This window comes from Cyprinus carpio, chromosome A14 (genome assembly GCF_018340385.1).
Source record: "Cyprinus carpio isolate SPL01 chromosome A14, ASM1834038v1, whole genome shotgun sequence".
Taxonomy (NCBI): Eukaryota; Metazoa; Chordata; class Actinopteri; order Cypriniformes; family Cyprinidae; genus Cyprinus; species Cyprinus carpio.
Genome location: NC_056585.1, coordinates 28,930,764 through 28,951,325, shown reverse-complemented (window position 1 = coordinate 28,951,325; position 20,562 = coordinate 28,930,764). Strand labels below are relative to the sequence as shown.

General features: G+C 38.5%; 1 long non-coding RNA gene across 1 annotated transcript; it reads left to right on the top strand.

The window, feature by feature from the left end:
• Positions 1–9,232: 9,232 nt before the first annotated feature.
• Positions 9,233–13,823, top strand: LOC122147499. Its single transcript, XR_006161662.1, has 3 exons — positions 9,233–9,851; positions 9,995–10,048; positions 13,118–13,823. It is a non-coding gene; the product is annotated as an uncharacterized LOC122147499 (long non-coding RNA).
• Positions 13,824–20,562: the final 6,739 nt, after the last annotated feature.

Genomic DNA, 20,562 nt, shown 5'->3' with positions numbered 1-20,562 from the left:
TAGGTAGATGAGTTGCCTGCCCTGGAGACAGAAATGGAAGCAGATTGTGAGGGGGAGAACAAGAGTACAGAGAGTCCAGTTCCGAGTGAAATTATGGATGCTGTAGGTGACCAGAGTGAACAAGTGAATAACACTGAGTTTGAGCACGGAGTGATTCCCAGGCGTTCGCAAAGAGAGAGACAGCCTTCAAAAAGACTTGAGTATCCCCAATTGGGGAACCCGCTTACCGTGGTGATTCAATCTCTGTTGCAAGGTCTAAGTGCCGCATTCAGCACTTCTTTAGAGGCGAATGTGGCTTCTGCTGATACTGCGCCTGTAGTTTTTAACTCAACCCCAAAAAATTTGCAGATGCAGCGGGACGTGCATGAATTCAGGAGGGGAGGATGTAACCCAGGTTACTAAGAGCCCTGTTAATGTAAAATAGAAAAGGGAATAAAACACCATAAGACTCGTGAATATGTAAATCAGCACCTTTATTTTAATAACATTGTGAAGTAGAAAATGTATAAATGAAAAAAAATAATAAATAAAATAAATAAATAGACAAACAATTAATAAAATAGAAAAAATAAATAAATAGAAATTTAAATATATAAGAGTTATAAGAAGATACATTTACTTATTTCATTCTTTTCATTTTTTTTTCCATTTTTGTCTTTTTGTTGGTTTTGATGTATTGAAACTCTGACTTACTATTATTATCATTATATTTTTTTTGACTTTTATTATTGCATTATTGCATTCCCTTTAATACACCTTACCTGTTTCTAATGCAGCCAGTGTTGTTGTCATTTCCTTCTACCCTTGTTGCTGACACAGTCTCTTAAGCGAATCTGATCTTCTGGTCGCTGGTCCAAAATTAGAAACGGTGTATTCCTTTTCCGCTCATTTCCGTTATTTACTGTTTGAGAGGGAGGGTCGCACTTGCGCCACGACACGCGTTACACATAGACTAGAAAACTTTGTTGGCATTAATGGAAGTGCATTAGCATGGATTAAACCATACTTATATGACCGCCATCAATTCGTAGCTGTGAATGAAGAAGTATCATATCGATCACAAGTGCAGTATGGAGTACCTCAAGGCTCAGTACTTAGGCCATTACTCTTCACACTTTACATGTTACCCTTGGGAGATACCATCAGGAACAAGCTCTTATTACATTATAGTCCTCCACGTCCGCTGCGTTCTCAAAACTCTGGCAATTTGATAATACATAGAATATCAAAGTCAACTGCGGGCGGCAGAATCCTTTTTTTTGTCCTATTTAGCACCTGAACTCTGGAATAACCTACCTAACATTGTTCGGGAGGCAGACACACTCTTGCAGTTTAAATCTCGATTAAAGACCCATCCTCTTTAAAAACCTGGCTTACACATAGACACTAATACGCTTCTAATATCAATCTTTTAAAGGATTTTGAGGCTGCAGTATTATAGGGTCAAAACCGGAAAGGGAAACACTTCCCATACACCTGATGTACTTGCTAAATCGTTAGAAGAATGCCATCTAAGCTAATCTTAGTCTGTTTCTCTCCTCTTTTATTCGAGGTCACCATAGCCACCAATCCAGTCTGTAAGGACAAAGCGTCTACAGGCCCTGACGTAAGGACATGTGGGAGACCAGAAAGGACAACTGAAAGATGCCCCAGAGACCAGGAGAATCCCCTGAAAGACCTTGTCCTTAGACACCACCGGCACGGGACAAAAACCACAGGAACCAGTGTGAGTCCTCTGCACAATCTCGACTTTGGTGCTGCAAGCCTGGAATTGAACTGCTGGTTTCGTGGTGGACCAGAGGAGAACTGGCCCCCCCGACTGAGCCTGGTTTCTGCCCCAAGGTTTTTTTTTTCTCATTCTGTCACCCGAATGGAGTTTTTGGTTCCTTGCCGCTGTCGCCTCTGATTACCTTGATTCATGCGTTGGGGACACTTAATTTTTCCAGCGATATCGGTGACTTGATTGGCAAATGATTTGCACAGATACTGCTTTAAACTGAACTGAGATGCATGATGAGCATCACTGATTCCAATCAGAATGCTAGTGTAACTGAACAATGAGTGTTCACTATTGTCATTTTGCATTATTGGCACACTATTTTCCTAATTAATGTTGTTCAGTTGCTTTGGCACAATCTGTATTATTAAAAGCGCTACATAAATAAAGGCGACTTGACTTTGCTCTCTTTTTGTACAATGAAAGTGTTACAGGCTAATTATTATCTTACAATGTTTTATTAAATTCACATTAAATACAAAGTCAGTTGTATTAAAAATATTTTATGGTATGAAACCCATATCTGGTATTTATGTAAAAAGACAGATTTGTATGCAAGTTAGTAGATATTATATTAATAATACAATGTTTTATTAGATACTAGGTGCCATCGACACCATTATAGGAATTCAAACTAAACATGATCTATAAAGGTGATGCAAAATGCATTTACCTACCCTTACCACATATTTTTAGAGATTGAAGAGTCAATGATATATTTTGTTTACGGGAATATTTTGAATTAAAAATAAAATAATTAGTAGTTAAAACATTTTTCCTACCTAGAAAAAATAAAAATAAAATAATTAGTAAAACATTTTCCTACTGACAAAAATTTGTTAAATGGTTCACACTGGTTATAATGGGACTGTTTGGAATTGGATTTTACTGGAAACTGTAATGGACCCAATTGAGTCGCTCATTACTGGTAATTGGTTGCCTTCTTATAGATGAGCTTGTTCTAAAACTAATAAGATCCTCATGGAGATTATGTCCCAAAAAACAACTACAGAATACCAGTTGTCTAATGGTTTTAATGTTTGTAAAAGTAAATGTAATGCTTGTAATCGGTCATTTTGTAGTGGAAACATTTTTCTAATTTTTCTGTGATGGGTTTTTTTTTTTTTTTTTTTTTATTTAACGCCCTATCAGTTTATACAGTGAGTATTGTGGCTGGCTGGGGGCCACATAACAGCATGAAGAGCATTTAAAAAATATTAAACTGGTAAGAAAAAGGAAAAAATATGTGTATAAAATTAAATAGAAGTAAATGGTTAATTAAAAAATAAAAAAAAAATATATAAAATTATATATTTTGTAATGAGACTTAATTTTAATGATTTTTTCCATATATAATTATAAAATATTATTAATCTTATCATAAATTTTATATTCATATACATTTTAAAGAATTATTATTCTATCTGAGCGATCTGTCTGTCTAATCGGATTGCACTAAAGGAGTAAACGTCTTGATTGATAAAAGATTAACATACAAACATGAATAATGATTTATCATTGGTTGGTTTTCTCATTGTATTCATGTATAGAATCGGGCTCAATATAATTAGCCTATTTTACATAGTTAATTGGAGTATTCACATTTGCACGTTGAGATCAACTTATCAATGCAAGTGATGCAATGAAAATTTTGGGGCTACTTTTACATCAGAAGGTTAAACGTACTGAGAAATAAAACCTCCAGCGCCAGCAAATCCCGAATAACTGGCATGAATCTGGGTGAATAGGCATCACTTTGAAGGCAGAAGTGATGTCTACTTTAGCCAGCCACGCACCATGACCTACGTTTTTGTTCTTTGTTGGTAGTTTGGTGTGTTTTGTGTTTGATTATTATGAGGCTTTTTATGGTAGTGAGTGTGTTTATTACTTGAAAATGGGGTGTTTAGGTTTGGTTGTTAGGATTTTTTTTCCAGGAGATTTTTTTTGTGGTAGATTACAATAGGGCTGATGCGAAAAACTCGAAGGGGGGAGTGTCGAAGGGGCCGATCATGAAACCTGACTCAACTTCTTTTTTTTTTAGTTTGTTTGTTTTATATGTTTGTTTATGTGATGGTTTGTTGGATTTTGTCGAATGTTTGTTCTGGGAGAGAGGGCATGTAGTGCCAAGCTTAATAGTAAGATGGCTGGGGTTGAGTGGCTAGTGGAGGCAGCCTCGCGCTAGGTTCTGTCGCTGGAGATAGAGTGCAAGGATAGAAAGAGGTTGGAAGTTTATGTTAGAGGGCGATGTTGCGTGCTGTGTGGCGGCTGAAGGAGCCACGGTGCCCAGTTGAACAGAGGAGGGAGGCGGTAGAGTATCTGGAATGGCAGATTCTGGGCTGTGGTCCAGGCTTGCTGACGGCCTACTGCTTCTCGACACACTAGGAGAGACGGAACTTGATCTGGAAGAAGATAAAGTAATATAGATACGAGAACTTTTGGCCTTATGGGCTCTAGTTACCTGTTTGGAAGTGAGTTAATTAGCTTTTTCCAGAGAGACATAAAGATTATAAAATTCGGCTTTACTTATTTTCTGGGAGAACTTAACTTCTGAATTGGACAGCGCTCGTCTCAATCCTGCAACCGTCCATTTTCCGATGGGAGTGATGGATGGAGAAGCCGAGGCGTAGGAAGATGCTGGGGATGACGATGGCTGTCTTGTTGGTGGTGTTGAATGGAGTCTTTGGCGATTAGAGATATGAACAGCTGGTTTTGAAGGCCTGGGCCTCGGCGGCAGAACCAGGCCGAGGAGGAAACGCCTTTTGGCCGGTAGTTTGGGAAGGGGGTGCCTTTGAGCCGGAGGCTTGTGGTGGAGCGTCCAGCTCGTTGTCGGATGGGAAGAGCTCAGTCTCTGACATAGTGGCGGTCAGATAAGGCTGGATGCCAGAAAACTGTCGTGGTGCAGAGATAAGTTGGTTGCGTGTGTGTGTATATATATATATAAATACGCATTAGGCTAGTTAAGATGATTAACTAAACAAGCTCCCCCTGTGCTGAATTGATTGATTATCTGATTGTGCTCCTCCCGAACCTTATTAATAAAACATCATAAATGTTTTCAACTGTTAATAATCTTCAAACATTCAAAAAGGCAGGGTTAACCTTACAGTAAGACTCAACAATGATTACTGTCAGACTTTCAAAATCCTTCATCACTTGAATTAAGATTATATTTATTTTATTTTAAAGGAAAGCAGCCACAAAATAAATCTTTTTTAAACTTTTTTTTTTAACTTTTTTTTACAGCATCTATTTTTACTTTGAGATTGTTTTGAGGTTAAATACAGATTTAAATCATAACAAGAAATAGTAAATATTAATAGAAGAATTCAGATGTAACCCCCTTTGTAATCGTTTACATTTTCATAAGGAAATGTACACATTTTTCTCAGAAACTGTAATGGACTACAGTTACATTTATTTTGTAATTAAATTACATAACGCTGTTATCAGTAACTAGTTACTCCCCAACACAGCATGTAGAGAACTCTAGCCAGTATCAGCAATCAGAGCAGCTCTTTGTATGCTCTGGAGGCCGCTCAAAAGGGCTGCCAGTTATGAAGCAGCGACTATCCCACTGGATGATAGACACCATAGCACTGGCTTATGCCCCAATGGGCTCACAGTGCCCCATTGAAGTTAGGGCCCACTCTACCAGGGGAATTGCCTTCTCCTGGGCTTGGTCCAGCAGAGTTTCCATTGGAGATATCTGTGTGGCAGCCGCCTGGTCTTCGCCCGTCTATGTTTTTTGGATTTTTTAACTTTGATATATTTTATAATTTGGACATCTTATCCACTTAACCAACCTGTATCCATGCTAGTTGGTGGGCCTATTTTTAGGGTGGTTCCTAGAGAACCAATTACCCCTCGGGCTGTTTTCCTGGTTGCATTCACACCTGCAGCAGGAACTCTGAAGCGGCCGACAGTGACATCTTTATGCTCTGCATTTACAAACTTCAACTACCAGTGAATGGAGGATGTTGTGACTGGAGCTGTTTTTGTTGTGTGTCTTGGGTTTCGTGATAATGGAGATGGAATGGAAATGCACAATTTATGCGACTGAAAAAGCATGAAAATCTGACTAAATCTCCTATGACACCTAGCAGTGTTACATATCATCAAGACTGAGAAAAGAACACAACACTGCAGACAACAGTTAAATGCTGTTGACACTGTTTTCCATGTTCGTGGCATAATTTTTTTACATGGCTTTTTAAAAATGATGGGTAGCCAGTGTTTCGTATGCGTTTGGCCAATCAGTGCACACTTACGTCACTGGTAGTTCCTATAGAATTGCTTTAGACCCTACTCTGAAGTAGGAGTTAATTTTGTTCGCCTAAACGGAGAACTAAATACGTTCATAGTTCCTGCGGTACGAACATGCTAAAAAGTGGGTACTACCACCAATAGTTCTAGGAACTATGAAAAGGTTCCTCCGGTGCAAAAGCCCCTAATATGAGTGAACTGTATTGAAAGGGAACCAAAGTTCTGTTAGTAACTGGAGCATTGATGGGGACACTTCCTAAATGGCTTAAAAAACATACTAAACTATGTTTATAAAAATTCTAAAAAATGCAGAAAGTTTTGCGTGAGGGGTATAGGTTTAGCTGTAGGGTTAACGTATGGGCATGGAAAATACAGCTTGGACTGTAGAAAAACCATTACACCTATAATGTCCCCATAAAACATGCAAACCCAACATGCTTGTTAGTGTGTGTGACTCTATAGGAGCAGGAATGAGGAACCTGCTTTACAGACTCGCAGACAAACCTGTTTTACATACGTGACTCAAACACAGGACCAGGAAACAGGGATCACCTGATTTCAGGGAAAGAGAAACTTAAGTGTAGTTGTGTGTTTGTGTCACTGTATTCAAGCAGTAAAATGGCAGAAGCCAGAATTTCAGTGGATCAGAAGGAGTTCTTGTGTGCAGTGTGTCTGGATCTCCTGAAGGATCCAGTGACAACTTCCTGTGGACACAGTTACTGTAAGATCTGTATTACAGACTGCTGGGATCAGGAGGATCAGAGAGAGTCTTCCTATACAGCTGCCCTCAGTGCAGACAGACCTTCAGTCCGAGACCTGCTTTAGCTAGAAACACCATGCTGGCTGAAGTGGTGGAGAAAGTGAAGAAGACCAGACTCTCTGCTGACTGTGTTGCTGGAGCTGGAGATGTGCAGTGTGATGTCTGTATGACTGTGAAATACAAGCCGTCAAGTCCTGTCCTGGTGTGTTCTGAACTTCTTACTGTCAGAATCACCTCGAACAACATGAGAATTTGTTCAGAGGAAAGAGACACAACTTGACTGAAGCCACCTGGACGACTGCAGGAGATGATCTGCCAGAAACATGAGAAGCTCCTTGAGGTTTTTTGTCGCACTGATCAGAAATGTATATGTATGATGTGTACGTTTATTGAACATAAAAACCATGACATTGTATCCGCTGCAGAACAGAGGACAGAGAAAAAGGTATTTAAAAGTTGCGATCAAGTTAATACTCAGTGTAGTAATCCAATAGTCTGTTTATTTTCTGTGTAGAGCCGCAGCTGAATTACACAGAACAAAAAAACACTGTCAGTGTGAAGCTCTACGTCTGTTTCAGTTTCACTTTTATGATACTTACACTTGGAGTGTTAAACAGGCCTTAATCTGATTTAGTGGCAGTAGTTTTCTGTGAGATTTACTATCATCTGTTTGTCCTGCAGAAGCAGCTGAAGGAGACGCAGAAGACGCTCCAGCAGAGAATCCAGCAGAGAGAGAAAGATCTTCAGCAGCTGAGAGAGACTGTGGAGTCTCATAAGGTGAGTCTGGAGAAGAAGAGAAGTTTGTCTCAGTCTCTGTTCAGACTCACTGAAGCTGAATCACTGTGTGTCCTAACAGCGCTCTGCACAGACAGCAGTGAAGGACAGTGAGAGGATCTTTACTGAGCTCATCCGCTCCATTGAGAGAAGCCGCTCTGAGCTGATACGACTGATCAGAGATCAGGAAAAGACTGCAGTGAGTCTAGCTGAAGAACGACTGGAGCGACTGGAGCAGGAGATCAATGATCTGAGGAGGAGAGACGCTGAGCTGAAGCAGCTTTCACATACACAGGATCACATCCAGTTCCTGCAGTTAACACAGATCTAGAAGAACAGGGTCATAGTGGACTTGAGCAGATCCTGCTGTGACTGAGACTCACAGAGAAACATTTCATGAGTGTCTTATTATACACCCACCTAAAGGATTATTAGGAACACCATACTAATACTGTGTTTGACCCCCTTTCGCCTTCAGAACTGCCTTAATTCTACGTGGCATTGATTCAACAAGGTGCTGAAAGTGCATTCTTTAGAAATGTTGGCCCATATTGATAGGATAGCATCTTGCAGTTGATGGAGATATTTGTGGGATGCACATCCAGGGCACGAAGCTCCCGTTCCAGCACATCCCAAAGATGCTATATTGGGTTGAGATCTGGTGACTGTGGGGGCCATTTTAGTACAGTGAACTCATTGTCATGATCAAGAAACCAATTTGAAAATGATTTGAGTTTGTGATATGGTGCATGAATCCTGCTGGAAGTAGCCATCAGAGGATGGGTACTGGTGGTCGTAAAGGGATGGACATGGTCAGAAACAATTCTAAGGTTAGGGTAGGCCGTGGCATTTTAACACAATGCCCAATTGGCACTAAGGGGCCTAAAGTGTGCCAAGAAAAAATCCCCCACACCATTACAACCCCACCACCACCACCTGCACAGGTGGTAACAAGGCATGATGGATCCATGTTCTCATTCTGTTTACGCCAAATTTCTGACTCTACCATCTGAATGTCTCAACAAAATCGAGACTCATCAGACCACCAGTCAAACATTTTTTTCCAGTCTTCAACTGTCCAATTTTGGTGAGCTCGTGCAAATTGTAGCCTCTTTTTTTCCTATTTGTAGTGGAGATGAGTGGTACCCGCTGGGGTCTTCTGCTGTTGTAGCCCATCCGTCTCAAGGTTGTGCGTGTTGTGGCTTCACAAATGCTTTGCTGCATACCTCGGTTGTAACGAGTGGTTATTTCAGCCAAAGTTTCTCTTCTATCAGCTTGAATCAGTCGGCCCATTCTCCTCTGACCTCTAGCATCAACAAGGCATTTTCGCCCACAGGACTGCCGCATACTGGATGTTTTTTCCCTTTTCACACCATTCTTTGTAAACCCTAAAATGGTTGTGCTTGAAAATCCCAGTAACTGAGCAGATTGTGAAATACTCAGACCGGCCCGTCTGGCACCAACAACCATGCCACGCTCTAAATTGCTTAAATCACCTTTCTTTCCCATTCTGACATTCAGTTTTTGGAGTTCAGGAGATTGTCTTAACCAGGACCACACCCCTAAATGCATTGAAGCAACTGCCATGTGATTGGTCGATTAGATAATTGCATTAATGAGAAATTGAACAGGTGTTCCTAATAATCCTTTAGGTGAGTGTATAATCATCAGTCAGACTCTCATCTGATCATCTTCTGAAGGAGACGCAGCTTACAAATGGCTTTCAGATCCGGGTTTCTAACCGCTCTAAAAGTTATAAATAATGGTCAAACTAATCATCTTGTTTGAGCTGCTTTTCCTGAGTAAATCTACTCAACCCTACAATGAGACTCCATTGATGTGCTTGAGCTGTTAGATGGACATTTATGTTCTTAGCAGATGTTTTATCATCCAAACTATTTTCTAGAAAGTTCACAGAGAGTGTAAGTGTCAAATACTAGAATCTGTAGCTCTAATGTGATTTAATGAATATGAGAAGAATGAAGCTGATGCTGTGAAAGTGCTGGATTGAGTTACTAAAGATCAGTGAAGTAAACAAGAGCCGCACAAATCTGATGTTCCTGCAGGTTATTGGGTGAAGTGTGGAGCTGATGAGTTTTGATTTCTGTTTTCTGTAGAGTTTTCAGTCTCTCTCAGCACCTCCTGAATCTACAGACGTAAATGATGATCTCTTCAGTTATCTCTTCTCTTCTGATGATCTGAGAGAATCTGTCCATCAACTGAGAGACAAACTGGAGTATTTCTGCAAAGAGCAGCTCAAGAAGATCTCAGACAGAGGTAAAGTCCTGGAGATTCATCTGCTCTCAGAAACCAGTCCATCATCATCATCTCATATCATGGAGAACATCGTATTAGAAATGTCTTAGGAATAGATGCAGGATCATGAGAATCACACTGTTCATGTCTGTTGATTTCCACAGTCACACTCACATTCACCAACATTGATCACTGGACCAGGAAGGACTTCCTACAATGTAAGTCAGTAAGAAAACAAGCAGAAAAACTCTCTGAGTGTGTTCATGTTCTTCCTGTAGAAGGAGAAAGAAGAGTTTTATAACTGATGATGTAAATTATGATTTGCACAGATATCTGTTCATCTGGGCCCAGATTAATGAAAAAAGTTTTTTTTTTTTTTTTTTTTTTTTTTTTTTTTTCATGAGTGCAATACATATATTTTAAAGTTCTCAAATATGTTTTATAAGAACATCTTATTTTATTCTTATTTTTATTCTTCCCGAAGACTCACTGATAAAATGAATGCAAAACATTTCCTGCAGATATCGTAATAATCATAATAAGCATGCACAATATTTTTGTCATGACCAGCTGGACGGTCATGTGGCTTCACATCTTAATGCGTTGTGGTTTTGAACAGTCACTTTTTTTTGTTCAAAGTCTTTTTATTGATATGTTACATAATATAACAAAAAAAGTTTTTAAAAAAAGGATGAAAAAACTAAAATTATATGTCATTATTATACATTGTATTATGCACACTCTTAATCTATTCTATAAAATATTATTATTACTATTATTATATATAGGCCATTCTACAGAATTGGTGTAAACTGCCGTCCCACACCCAGAAAACTTATTTAAAAAGCATTTAAGTATTCAAATCTTAGATGTTTACTAAGATTCTTCTATTATGTATTGAAACCCGCAATAATATTTAAAATATCAGTAAGCTTAATATATATAAAATCATCATTTATTGGGTACTTTCAATTGGGAGGTGGCTGTCCCGAACCCTAACCCCTAAATTTAAACTCATGAAAATGATAATGAAAAAATGTTTGTATTTGTTTTCCATTGTTGTTTTTAAAAATATTTTTGATTCTTTTAAAAAGTGAAGGCCCCATCATTTTGAGGTAAGTCTATGTGTAACTTTAAGGAATGTCACTACCAAACACTCTTTTTTAAGACACACTTTTTTTTTTTTTATGTCAATATTTTTTGGGTGTTATTCGTTTTCAATTGTTTTTTATTTTTGTGATTATGTTCTTTGATGTTGTTTTTAGGGTATCTAAAATTGTCACTACCAAAACATTTGGTGGAGTTTCAGTCATGAAACAGTCACGACCGAAACATGTCATCATAGTTCTGGTACTGGTACGTTGACTTGATTGCAAATTATTGCACAGATACTATTTAAACTGAACTGAGCTGCATGATGACATCACTGAATTCAATGATGAACTGCTTTAACTGTCATTTTGCATTATTGACACACTGTTTTTCTAATTAATGTTGTTTAGTTGCTTTGACAATCTGTTTTGTTTAAAGCGCTATATAAATTAAGGTGACTTGACTTGACTGTGTTTCATTAGTGACAAATTTGGGGAGAGGACAAATATTCTAAAACTTTCTGAAAATACAATATGAGAATTAACTGCGCAATTACTAGAAATGTGTACCTTGGATATTATACAATTTGCATACATATACATTTTTTGGAAAAAGACAATTTTTTCAAGATGTTTCCAACTCTGACCAATTCTGTAGAATGGTCCATATACAATATATGCATATACACATAGATAAGTAAATAAACGTTGTTGTATTTATAGACTAAGATTATAAATGTGCTCCCTATCTGACTCATTTTTGTAGAGCTGTTACTGTATTTCAGCAAAAAGTTGCGTTACACAGAATCATGACATATGATTGGTTACATTATCAATCATCTGTGTCATTTTTCAGAAATCTATTAATCCCTATTAACTAAACATCCATATTAATAGTCCTACTGTGTATTATATGTAGCTAGTAGGGGTTCAAATGACTCGTGGTTCGGTTTGTGTCACGGTTTTAGAGTCACGGTTTCGGTACGGGTCGGCATGAGCTGTTTAGGGAAAAAAGGACTTTACTGTCAAATAAAAATGAAAAAAGAGAACAAATAATCTAATTACAAGCAACACATCAAATAAATACAATAGAGCAAAGATACAAATAAAATAAACAGTGCTTTTCAGGTTTTTTAGGTAGGTACAACATTAATTTTTAGGTACAGAAATTGATTAAAGTAATCAAATGTAAAATAAGATTGCATATTTGAGTGCATAAATGAAAGATTAATCCTTGTTTAAGTTACAAATGCTTTTCAATCAAGAGCAGTGAATGATTTCCTTGTCTTTTGTTGTTTGATTAACATTAAGAAAGTGCTGTCACTTTAAGACAATGCACGGATCCAGTACACTGATACTGTACAGTCAACCATCTCTGTCTGCTAGGAAACTCACCAAGACAGGCCTTTTGACATCATTTTTGTGTGAATTTGTCCTATTAATCACGACTTGAAAACGAACTCAATATTTGTGAGTGTTCTGAGATGCAGGTTTGGCGCTTTGGATGAGTGCACACACAAATCTCTTCATTTGCGTCTTCTTGCCCTTGAATATTTAAACTGGCAAGGCTTAAACGAGTTTAGTTTAAACACAGATAGCAACGTGTGTTGTTCGGGTCTCACATTATCAACACCTGGGTGATGAAGGCATTAATAACTGCTCATATTTCAGCATACGGCACTCACTACAAAGTTTACAAAGAGTGACATGTTTGTCCACGTTTCTTTTCTTCTTGGTTCATCGCTGTTGCTGTAATCTATTGGGAAGCCAGAGTGCATATCTATTGAAAGAAACTTACATTAGCTGAATTCCGTTTTAAATGTTGTTATTTGTAACAAACCATTTTACAGATGAGTTTTCAGATTTAATTTGAACCGCGGCGCAAGTGCGTGCCAAACCGTGGGTCGAGAACGGTACGATTGGATTTTTTACCAAGAACCATTACACCCCAGTAGCTATGACTTTCAATTAAGACGAACAATTTTAAGAAAAAAAAAAATAAGAACATTCTTAAGAAAAAAGTGAAAAATATTTTGTATTCCCAAATTTTAATTTAGAAACTAAGGAGAAAATGGCTATTGAATGTTTTGTGAATTTAGTCATCTGTACTGATACACTGAACATGAAGAGTTCAGCTACATGAAAAGATCAAACAGATTCATAATTCCTGATTCTGATGTGTTTTATCTCCATCAGATTCCCATCGGCTCACTCTGGATCTGAACACAGTGAATGAACTCCTCCGTCTGTCTGAGAACAACAGAGTGATGACTGCCACTGTCACGGATCAGTCGTATCCTGATCATCCAGACAGATTTGATGTGTGGCAGGTGTTGTGTAGAGAGAGTGTGTATGGACGCTGTTACTGGGAGCTGGAGTGGAGATTATGGTGTGTGTATATCTGTGTCATATAAGAGCATCAGCAGGAAGGGACGGGGTAAAGAGTGTTTGTTTGGACGTAATGATCAGTCCTGGAGTTTGTTCTGCTCTCCCTCCAGATATTCATTCATACATAATAACATAAAGACTGTTCTCTCCGTGAAGCCCATCAGCAGTAGAATAGGAGTGTTTGTGGATCACAGTGCAGGAACTCTGTCCTTCTACAGCGTCTCTGACACAATGAGCCTCATCCACACAGTCCAGACCACATTCACTCAGACACTCTATCCTGGGTTTTATGTTGGTTCTGGGTTTTGGGTTTCTTTGGGATCATCAGTGAAACTGTGTTGATGAATCAGAATAGACTGACAAGAGATTCTACCCATAATGCTTTGAGCTGCATGATGAATCAGTAACAGTAGATGTTATATAGTCTCTTCTTTTCTCTTCATCACATTAATACTGCAGCTGAACTTCTGTCAGTGAAATAACAGTCAGAATAAATGTGTGTAATAAATCCTCATGTAAGATTTACAGATTATTTTCTCAAATACATAGCAAATAATTGTGTAAAGCATGCACAAATAAAAAAAAATCTAAATCATATATAAGCAATGCTTTTTATATACTAAACTTTTCTCTTTTTTGCCATTTTCTCAATGTTTCAGCCTGCTGTTCATACCATATATAAAGTTTTTAAATGTCAGAACTAAAATAAACAATATTTTGACAATAAAGCAGGAGTTATGTGCATATTTAATGTAAGGAGATCTGTATACATGATCTCTCTGTCTCTTTCTCTCTCTCTTCAGAGGAAGTGTGCAATTACAGCTCTCTCGCTCTTGGCAAACATTAACCGCCTCTGAACCATAAAACAGTGTGTGAGTCAAACGTTGACTTCCTGTTCGCTCTATACCACACCACACTTTCGGTTTTCCCGATGGCTTGGTGTAAAGTCTCGACGGAGGCCCGATCAGGGATTCGCTCACTCTTCCAGGTCCTGAACTTTTCCCGAGGAACCTTTCCAAAGTCATCAGAAATTCCCAAAAACCAGCCCAGCAAACGCAAACGAGGTTCTGATGTAGGTTCTACGCTCTATCCGTCACACACACACACACACACACACACACACACACACACACACAGGCGTTTAATTTTACAAATGCATCATGGGACATTTGTTGCAGCCACATCCTGTATTAGCAGAGGAAATGGTCTAGTAATGGTTTACAAATGTTCCTCTCTCTGTCTGTCGTTCAGGTGTAATTATTCTCAGAGTCACCGCGAATCCAGAGAGAAGTAATGGATGTTTATCATCGCTTTCCTGTTCCTGTTCATTCCGAAACACAAACATGTGCAAACAAACACACACACACTATCTCACACACACAAAATAGCCATTGGTTGCTCTGACCGGTTCACTGATTTAACAGGATAAAAGAAACCTTAAAGCATAAGGAGCCTTGAGAACTATTCTAACTAGCAGTTTGCCAAGAAATAACTAGCCTTCGTTTTTTACGGTCAAATTAGACCAATCAAAAATAATTTTAATGTAATGACTTGTAAGACTAGTCTAAGTAGTTTTATGCAACCGGCTGAGTGCACAAAGTGAAAGTCTCTAAATTGCATGAAGGACACATTAACCCTATAAATCCTGCTGTATCATATTTGATACATGAATTTCCTCTAAATGATCAACATGATCAAACTCTGCTGTTAAACCTGTTTCTCACTCAATCTCCTCGTGTCTTCTGTCTCTGGTTGATAGTTTAGAGTGTTTATCCAGTCAGAGCTCTTTTAGTGTAATCAGCTTCAGCTGCTGCTTCTGGTGTCAGATCTTGAGTGATTTTGATCAAGTAAAGGTCAGAATAACTGCCGTAATATCTTCCAGATGAACTCTTACTGGACTGAAGCTCAGCTCAGCTTTACTTGATTCTCCATCAATCATGTTTTTTAGAGTCTCAAATCTGATCATCAGGATCTTTTTGAGGAGCGTTTGTTTCCCCAGAAGCTTTTACTTTCACTGTTCCTCAGCGGAGGAATGATTTTCACAAGCCTCCAGAACATCTCACATCTTCTGAGGAGCCTTTATTTCTTCATCTCTCAATCACTGCATTATATGTTTGGATCATTACATCTCATCTCACTGAGACACATTACTGGAGATATAGAGCACAGACTCATATTTACATCAGTTTATGTCAGTATCTGCTCTACTGTTAGAAACATCTCACTGATTTTATATATATATATATATATATATATATATATATATATATATTATATTAGCTTGTGTAAAACAGCACAGTACTACTGTTTCTTACTGTCACCCTTCAGGTTTCAGGTTTGTAGAAATGTTCAGATGTGTGTGTGTGTGTGTGTGTGTGTGTGTGTGTGTGTAACGTTGCCAGATGTTCTACACACTGAGCCGTCGACTTTAATTGCTATTGTGTGTTAAAGTTGCATCAAAGAATAAAGCATTAAAACAGAACAAAGGTTCTTCTGCACATGTGTCTTTTGATGTCATTACGAGCTCTTATGACTGATTGATTAATATTCCCCTCCACTGCTCTTATGGGCTTTTTAATTTTGCCAACATAAAAGATTCGTTCTCGTCTGTGAGTGTATCTGTATCCGCTTAACTTGCAAATAAACCATACAAATAATTACCTTATTAAAGTTTTTAAATTATTGAACTTAATAATTTAAGAGTCAAAAATCTGTTAATCCAACTTCATTTAAAATCTTTTAAATTATTTAAATAATTTAACTTAATTTAAGAGTCAATAATCTGTTTATCAAACTTTATATATTTTTTTAACCTTAAAACTTAATTTTAAGAGACAGTCATCTGTTTATCAAGCATTATTTAAATAATTTAAAAGTTTTTAAATGATTGAACAAAGTCAACAATCCATATGTCGATCTTTATTAAATTAAAGGGATAGTTCACACATTATGATGGATGGATTGGATTTATTGGACTTCTTTTGGACTGTTGAATAGAAACACGCATTCACTGTCATTATAAAGCTTGGAAGAGCTTTATAATGAGTTTTTAATACAACTCTGATTTGTATCCGTCTGAAAGAAAGAAAGTCATATACAGCTAGGATATATACCCAACATTTACCAAAACCATCTACACAAGGACAAACACTACACAGACCGAACTGCTGTTAACACAGAAAACCTGGACACATTAAGTTGGGTGTGTGTGTTTGCACTTCTCGTAACTCTGGGACGGTTGCTATGGGAGCAGCTTATCTCCAAACCAGATCCATTTCATCCACCCCTCCCTCCGGTCTGCTTCCTTTCCTCTCTGTTTTCAGAATTCCTTCTGTCCCAGCCAGCTCAGTCTCGAAAACACACACACACACACACACACACACACACACACACACACACACACACACCTGGCCCAGCTGAACAGCTGCACAGAACATCCTTAAAGACACTGTGAGTGTGTGTTTCTCTGAGATGTGTTGAAAGTGATACACAATAACTCCTCTGTCTACACTATATAGACAAAAGTACTGGGATAATCCTCTTCATTACTGAACTCAGGTGTTTCAATCAAACCCACTTCCAAAGGTGTGTAAAATCCAGCACTAGTAATTTACAAACATTGCTGAAAAAAATGAGTCGTTCTGAAGAGCTCAGTGAATTCAAGTGTGGGACTGTGATAGGATGCCACCTTTGCAGTAAGTCAGTTTGTGAAATCTCATCCCTGCTAGATATCCCACGCTCAACTGTAAGTGGTATTATTGGAAAGTGGAAGTAAGTAAACATTTATTTTTATAGCACCTTTCAAAACAATGTTACAAAGTGCTATACAATAAAAAGATCAGTAACAGTAGAGAAAAATACAGTACACAAAATTCCATACATCAACATCACAGAAAAAAGCATACATAAAAATGAGTCTTAGAATAGACCTAAAAGAGGATATAGTAGGAGCCTGCCTTATATCCCCAGGCAGGGAGTTCCATAGCTTCGGCACACGGATATCAAAAGCACGGTCACCTTTGGTAACAAGTCGAGATTTTTGGAATCTCGACTTTCAAGCGGCGGGTCAGGCTCAGAAGGAATAATAAATACAAATAACGGCAGGAGTCGGACACAAATACACGCAGGAGTCTGACCCTTCAAAGCCTTAAAAACAAGCAACAAAATTTTAAAATCGATTCTAAAACTCACAGGATTGGTGTAATGTGGTCACTTTTCTTAGTACGCGTTAAAAGCCTAGCAGCAGCATTTTGAATCAGCTGCAGGCAAGAGAGAGTTGCAATTACAATATCAAGTTCTGGAAGAAATAAAAGCATGAATGACCCTTGTCCAAATCTGGGCCAACAGAAGGAACGACTTTATCTTTGTTAGAGTTGACCTATCTGCCAAAGAAAGAAATGACTTTATCTGTGTTAGTTGCCTCAGTTGTGCAAAACAAGCCATTGGTTGAACATATGTTGCGTGAATAGTTTTTGTGTATTAATAGTTAAGGCCCCCAGACTAGAGGAGAGATTATTAATACTAGCACTACTGGGGGCACATGGGGTAATTATAAGCACTTCTTACTTGGAGTCATTCAACTGAAAAAAAAAAAAAATTCGGCATCCAATTTTTTATTTTGTTTAAGTATGACATAATATGGGATGTATCAATACCAGGCTTTACCGAGACATACAATTGCGTATCATCTGCATAGCAGTGGAACTCAATGTAATGACTGCGCATAATTTGACCGAGGGCTAACATGTATATAGTAAACAGAAGGGGACCCAAAATAGATCCCTGAGGGACCCCACAAAATAAAGGAGCATGAGAAGAGGAGGCATCTCCAAACACTACGGAAAAAGACCGTTCTTATTGACAAATAAGAAATAAACCAATCCAGAGCTACAGCTCTGATACCAACATAAGTTTATAAATGGATGATCAAGACATTATGGTCCACTGTGTCAAAGGCTGAGCTAAGATCAAGAAGGATTGAAAGTGGAAGCATTTAGGAACAGCAGAAAGTCCACGTTAAGTCACAGAGCAGAGTCAACGAGTGCGTAAAAGTCGTCACACTCTAATGAATCCAGTCACAGAGCAGAGTCAACGAGCACTGGTCTTTAATATCAGTTTTTGAAACTGTGCAGCGGAGCTGTTCGGAATTGAGCTGGGTATTTTCCATGGCCGAGCATCTGCATAGAAGCCTCATATGCTGGGAGTGCTACGAAGCCAAGTGTACTTGTTCGAATTGAGATCTGGAGGTCATTCCACCAGCTGGGCGCGAAGCCAAGCGTTGGAGGGGTTGGTGACCTGTTATTTGGAGTGATAATTGACTCTGTATGATTTGTGAGTTTTTGTTTGATGGAAATCAGGAGAACATTACCTGCTGAACTGCACTGTGCCGAATGTAAAGTCTGGTGGAGGAGGGATGATGGTATGGAGCTGTTTTTCAGGGGTTGGGCTGGTGAAGGGAAATCTTCATGCTTCAGCATACCAAGACATTTTAAACAATGCTGTGCTTCCAACTTTGTGGGATCAGTTTGGGGAAGTTTTTTTTTAATTCCAGCATGAAGCAAGGTCCAGAAAGACACAGCTGGATAAGTCTGGTGTGGAAGAACTCAAAATCCTGACCTCAACCTTGATTAAGGTTTTGTGGGACACAGCTGGATAAGTCTGGTGTGGAAGAACTCAAAATCCTGACCTCAACCCCATCAATCTCTAACTGGTGATAATGGGCAGAAAAACGCTCCAGAAATGCTCCCAAAAATTCCTACAGAAACGCTCCAAAATCTCATGTAAAGACTTCCCAGAAGATCTATCTATCTATTGAAGTAATCACAGTTCCTGCCACATGATCATCCTACTGCTCCTCCAGTAAGTTATTTGTCTGATGCCACAGTTTAACTAATAATAACTAACAATAACTAGAGGAACTGTGATATTTTGTTTTTGTTTGATGGAGGAGTTTTGATATTTTTTTGTAAAAATAACTAGAGGAACTGTGATATTTTGTTGCAAACCCTACAGCTAAACCTACCCCTCACAGAAAACTTTCTGCTATTTTAGATTTTCAAAACACTTCATTCTGTGTGATTTATAAGCTTGTTTCCTCATGGGGACCAAAAAATGTCCCCACAAGGTCAAAATTTACTGGTCCTACTAAACTTGTGGGGACATTTGGTCCTCATAACATAGAGAATACCAGTACTCTCTCTCTCTCTCTCTCTCTCTCTCACACACACACACACACACACACAGTCTTGTGTTTAAGTGTAGATGGAAACAACTGGCTGTGAGATATTTGATTACCAGCAACAACTGGAGATTGTGTGTGTGTGTGTGTGTGTGTGTGTGTGTGTGAGAGAGAGAGAGAGAGAGAGAGAGAGAGAGAGAGAGGGGCATGTTCTCATGTGTGAAAGAGTGTGTGGAGATGAGGTTTGTTTATGTTGTGTGTGTTTACAGACATGAAACACTCCTGTACTGTCGTGGTGTGGTTGTTGTGTGTCTATCTTCACTCTCACATGTTCTGGAGCGTCTTGAGGGACAGAAGTAGATCCTCCAGCCTCACGTCGAGCTCTGTGTTTCCATGAGGTGGTGAAGTGATGACTGGACATTTTCCCACACGGCTGTGACTTCACAGGAAACTGGAGGCAGAACGGAGACGTGTGTGAGTCAGACGGGATCTCCCGAGAAAAACCCAGACAGAGAGAGAGAGGTTTGCCTGCAGATGGAGTCATGTTCTCCATCGAGCCGTGTGACGTCACAAGCGAGGGGAAACCAACAGGAGGATGGAGGAAAACACCGGAGATGCTCACACATAAATGTTTCCTGTCAAACGAACATTTAATACTCAATAGAGATATATTTAACAGTACCAGTCGAAAGTTTGGAATAGTCAAGATTTTTTAAATGTTTCTGAAAGAAGTCTCTTCTGCTTATCAAGGCTGCATTTATTTGATAAAAAATACAGTAAAAATGTGAAATATTATTAGAATTCAAACTAGCTATTTTCTATATGAATATGTGTTAAACTGTAACTTTATTTCTGTGATGTGCAGCTGTCAAAGCATGTATTTTCAGCTTCATGTACATGATCTTCAGAAACAGTCTAAATTCTCTACATTACATAAATTCTCTCTCTCTCTCTCTCTCTCTATATATATATAAGGGTTTTTTTTCTAACAAAAATAATGGAAAATACAGTTTTTTAGTTTTCAATGGTCAAAAAATATTAACATTAACAAAACCGTAGATAATTTTCCTCATAT